The sequence below is a fragment of the Hipposideros armiger genome, unplaced genomic scaffold (genome assembly GCF_001890085.2).
Source record: "Hipposideros armiger isolate ML-2016 unplaced genomic scaffold, ASM189008v1 scaffold_853, whole genome shotgun sequence".
Lineage (NCBI taxonomy): Eukaryota > Metazoa > Chordata > Mammalia > Chiroptera > Hipposideridae > Hipposideros > Hipposideros armiger.
In genome coordinates, this window is record NW_017732203.1 from 254,194 (window position 1) to 260,193 (window position 6,000).

A 6,000-nucleotide genomic window follows, 5' to 3' on the forward strand; every position below is an offset into this window, starting at 1 on the left:
TCTAGTGATGGCATTCAAAAATTGTACAACTGGGCTAATTTACTTTATACATAAATGGGTGTTGGAATTTAAGGAAAGTTCCATTTACATCTGTAGGACTAGAATCATACTCAGAATTATAAAGAGGAATAATAATCTGTTTACCATGTAACTAGCTGTTTGTTAACTTTGTAATGGATAATAGAACAAAATCCTTATGAACATAATACCAATGCATAATAAATTGTACCAATTAAGTAAGCAGCTCAAATTTGTAAGGGTAAATACCAAATATCCCTGAATTTCTAAGCATTCATCTTCCAACACATCATCACACTCTCAGAGATGAAAAGGGAACAATTAAATTTCTGTACCAATTTTACCCATTTTCATGAATCATGATCCTCTGAAGGATCCAATAAACTGAATTTCTAGAATCCGGAATATTGATGATGCTATACAATAATCCTGTCTGCCAGAAAGCCATGTCTCTAGTTGAAATATATTTCTGGACCAATGATTGAGAAGTTAAGATCTGCTGCCAATGAAGTTAGGCTGTTCTGTAATTCTCAAATAAAAGTTTGACCTTCTCTATTAAATTATAATTCATTAGTGAATAGGACTAGGTCTCATTTTTTTAATGTATCCTCTATAGCATCCACCAAAGTGTTGGGCAAAGATATAGGTTCAAGGAAATAATACATGATGGGAGTTGGAACTGAATCAAGGGTGAATGTGGTCAAGGTGAAGCCTTATTTCCTCCAACATTCAAAAGGCAGTAACCAGAGTAAATCTCTGATGCTGTCACTGAAGAACAGACATTTGTTTCCTACCATTATCTAAAAGAGAACAAACCATTTGGGGCTCTCTATTTATTTCTCTTAGTCACTGATAGATTATACATGGGCATGAGTACCACTTGGTGGATAATACCTGGAAAAAAGCTTTTCTGTCCCAGAGGAAGCACCAATCCATCATTTGGTACACTTTAACTCAAGTTACAAAAATTATAGAACCATTAACTTTTAAAATTACATTAAGTACTATCCATACTAATACATATTTAGAATGTAAGGCTTATTCTCTCTGCTATCACTTAAAATGCATTTTATTTTCCAACACTGGCATGAGGTAGAAGATAAAGATCTCACAAAAGGAAACAACCTTTGAAGTAATGAATTCCGTTCAATACAATTAGAAAACTTACAACCTTAAGCTGGTAGACTGACTACTGTCAAGTTATTACCCTTATCTGGAAGAAATGTATTATATTTGAATGTGAGGCTATAATTTTTCCTTGATAACCATTTCCCTGGAATGTCAATTTCCATGGCACAGAGACAGGACATGCTGAATAGGTGTGTCCTGAAAGAGTGGCTTTGGAGGGGAGATTTTGTTAAATCAACAGTCAAGTTATGAATGGTCAAGTAATTACTAACAGGAAAAATTATGGGATCATCAAGTCTACTAAAGGTAGAGGTAGGTATTGGATGACAACCCAGCATTCAGACAGTTTCCCTAGGCAGCTAAGACTTGAGAGTATTGTATCACAATATTTTTATGCCAAGGTTCCCCATTTATAAGTGTTAAAACAGCAAGAATCAAGAAGTATTGCATAGTCAAAGGCTAATGATATGGGTGATCAAAATATACAAGTTAGAACACAGGGAAGGTGGCTAGCTTGTCACAAGAGAAGTAAGACCACCAATATATCCAAGAATATAATTATTATGGAAAATATGAAATAAACATAAGGATTATGTATAGCAGGAGTCAACTTTACTGGTCAGGACCCAGGTCATCTTGGGAAAGGCCATCTGCTTCAACTTCTATCTGCTTTGTATTAACTCTAACTTGAGGTCTCCTGTAGACTAGGACGTTCAGTCAGGCAAATGAGGTGCAAGTGTGGAAACCTTTCTAAAGGATAAACATAAATCTGTGAGTCAATACCTTTTAACTTTGCAGCGCAGGGATTGGTTAACAACACCCGGAATGGCCCTTTCAGGAAGACTGGAGATGTGTTTTCCAATAGACCATATCTCCAGTTTGCAGGACATGATGATTGATGTCTTCTTCTCCTGGTAGTGCATTGTGGAAAGATTGATCTATGAACTTTGAATTAATTCCAAGGGCTTTTTATGATAAGTCAAAAGGTCTCCTTATTAAGGCAGGTTTGTATATTCTGATCTAGTCTCATAGATCTCCCAGTAATGCTTTTAAAAGAAGACAAATGATATTTACCAAAGAGAGTAAATCTTAGGTTAAGCAATACCAAGGGAAGGGCTTTAGACAATAGCAAGTTAAAAAGATTCAACAGGGGCCAGCCAAGTGGCACGATGGTTAAGAACTGGCTTGGGATGCCAGAGGGCCCCGGTTCGGATCCCACATATGAGGGCCAGTGACACTGCCTCCACAGCTAAGATGCTGAACAACAGCTCAACCTGGAGCTAGGCTGCCGTGAGTCGCTGGCGATGGCACAGGCTGCAGCCCNGGGAACAGACAAGTTGCTGTCCTTTTGTTCTTCAGTCTAGTTGTGGAGGACGTTGCTTCACTGGCCCAGGTTGGCACCATTATTGTGCTCTTCTCGGGTGAGGCAGATCAGTCACTGGCTTCTGGACAGCTGCTCACTGCGGCTGCTGGCCGCTCACGTTGGCTGCTGGCTACACACGGTAGCCCATGGCAACCTACTGCCACAGGGGCTGCAGCCTACGTCGTCGCCTGCGACTCACGGCAGCCCAGCTCCAGGTTGAGCTGTTGTTCACTATCTTAGCTGTAGAGGGCAGTGTCACTGGCCCTCATATGTGGGATCCGAACCGGGGCCATCTGGCGTCCCAAGCCAGTTCTTAACCATCGCGCCACTCAGCCGGCCCAGAGAACATATCTTTTATTTGTTCCTCATTTTTGTTTTTGTTTCTGTTTTTCTTAATTTTCTTTCCAGAAATTGTTTTACAACGTTAATTAAGATTCAATGCTATTGCTAGTTCTGGTCAATTTTGATACAAATAACAAAATTTCTATGAATCAGAAAAAAATAACTCAAAAGAAATACTGGATCCAAATTATTTTTCTGGCAAATTGATTAAATTAGATTTTGATCAGAAGGAAAGTTTTAGCATGCTGTAAGAATTCCTTTGAAGCTGACTTTAAAATCAATTTGTAATCAATCACAGAATACATTCCATTGTATCTGAGAGGTTTGAGATCCTTTCCTTTAAGGGTACCCCTTAAAAGTGGACTCTGGTTTACAGTTTTTTCTGCTTATTTGAACCATCTACATGAAAGTGAGTCCTTCCTTTCCCCCGCCCCACCAAGTCCTCTACTACTAAAGTCTGAGGAGAGAATAGAAGACAAAAGTGTGTTCTTGGTGTGTAATCTTGAATCAGAAACCTCCATCCCAATTGCTATCATACTCAAATGACTCAAAATATCTTTTAACTGATAGCACCCTTAACTTGTTTTCCAGGACTATTTAGGATTCATTCTTTTAAAAATACCTTTTCTTTTATCTTAATAAGGCCATGGAAAGGAAGAGATCCCTATGTTTCATCCTATGAGCTGAACCAAAACAGAGTTTTGCGCTCTCAAAAACTTTGCCTCCAGCCTGATGGTGAACAGAAAACAGTGCTATTTTCCTATTAAACCCTCAATTTATATATAGAAGGAACTCAAATGGATTGACAATAAAAACACTAAGACTCAAATACAGAAACCAGCAGAATATATGAATAAATCATTCACATAAAAGAAAATGCAAAAAACATTTTAAATGAATCCTGCCTGCAACCTAATAAATACAAATTAAAACAAATAAAATTCAGTTCTTTAGTGATCAAATTTTTAAAAATTTTTAATGAAATATTCAATACAAGGATTTGAAGAGATGGTTATACACTGCTTTTGCAACTGTAAATTTGTTCAACGCTTCAGGAATAAAATGTGATATCAAGAGGTTTAAAATAGTTCATACTCTTTGAACCAATATTATTTGAGGCAACTATCCCATAGTAAACCCCACCCAAAAGGTGTTTACAAAGATGTGTATCAGTTTATGGAAATTAAAACAATCATGAGATAACAATTTCATACCTACCTGATTGGCAAAAAATTTTAAGTTCATAGCAAGCATGACAAACATGTGAAGCTTCCAGAGCTCATATCTTACTGGGGATAGTGCAGCTTGTTACAAACATTTTAGAGAGGAATTGGACATTATCTAGTAAGTTTTAAGATGCAGGTAACCTATAACCAAGCAATTTCTTTTTTTTTTNGGGTCATATGGTAGTTCCATTTTCAGGTTTTTGAGATATTTCCATATTGATTTCCATAGTGGCTGCACCAATCTGCAGTCCCACCAACAGTGCACCAGGGTTCCCCTTTCTCCACATCCTTGCCAGCACTTGTTGTTTGTTGATTTATTGATGATAGCCATTCTGACTGGAGTTAAGGTGGGGTTTTTTTTTGCTGACAATTTTGTAGCACAAGTAATATGAGCTTATTTGACTAATAAACCCAGGTAGAATGAAAGTAGAATGAAAGTGGTATGTTGCATTATTTTACGTTGCTAATAACGTTAAAGACTTGCCTGTTTAATTAAATAACAACATTTCCCTACCTTTCATTCACTGAAGATTAAACTTAGATTGAATGCATGTGAAAAGCATTTGGTTTAGTTTCTGTTATATATTAATTCATATAAGCACTCATTTGTTTTTCAGCCATTTGAATTGGGTTTATTTACAATCTAATTTTCAGTTTACAAATTAATATTGGCCATACCATCCAGCAGTAGAAATATAGCATAGTTACAACATGCATGCATAGACATACATGAACATACAAATAAAAAGAGACAGAGATCTCACAGCTTTCATTTTAAAACGTTAACTTCTGTGTTCCAGGTACAATAATACAAAACTCAGATATCTCGTCAAGATGGCGGAGTAGGTAAATGCTGTGCTTGCCTCCTCTCAAAACCACATTAAATTACAACAAAACTACAGAACAATAATCACTGCAAATCACCTGAAGTCTAGCTGAACTGAAGTTCTACACTAAGGACATACAGAAGAAGCCACCTTAAGACTGGTAAGAGGGGCAGAGACACAGAACAGCCTGGCCCCACATCCACATGTGTTCATTAAAAATCAGGAGGGATATCTTGGCTGCAGAGGTCCCCACCCAGAGCAGTGATGGATCCAGCCCCACACCAGGCTCCCCAGCCCAGGGTTTCAGTGCTGGGAAGAAAATTTCTCCAAAATTCTGTCTGTGGAAACCAGCAGAGATTGTGGCTGAGTGAGACACAGGGTGGCCTGGATCTTAAAAGGTCTGCATAAGGACTTACTCTCTAACAGACTCACTTGCCCTGAGCTCCAGCTTCGGGATAGCAGCTCAAAAAGCACCAGGGACATACTGGGAGAAACTGAGTTGTCTGGCTTCAGCGTGAGGGCTGGAGACGCAGCTTTCTTTCAGACAAAAGTGCAGGAAGAAGCCATTGTTTCTTTGTTGAGCCCTCCCATCTACTGGGTGCAGATGCAGGCAACTGCCATATCTCAGTCTCCATATGGTGGCTGAATAGATAAGAAAACAAGACCCTTACATATGCTGCCTATAAGAGACTCACTTCAGACTGAAAGACACACATGGACTAAAAGAAGGGTGGAAAAAATATTTCATGAAAATGGAAACAAACAAACAAAAGCTGGGGTAACAACACTTATACCAGACAAAATGGACTTTAAAACAAAGGCTATACCAAGAGACAAAAAAGGACCCAGTAATCCCATTTTTGGGTATTTATCCAAAGAAACCCAAAACACTACTTCAAGGGGATGTGTGCATCCATATGTTCATTGCACCATTGTTTACAATGGCCAAAATGTAAAGGAATCCTGGGTGTCTACTGATGGATGAATGGATAAAGAAGAGTTTGTACATATATAAAATGGAATATTGCTCAGCCATGGAAGGGAATGGGTTCTTGCCACCTGCAGCAGCATGGGTGGACCTGGAGGGTATTTTGCT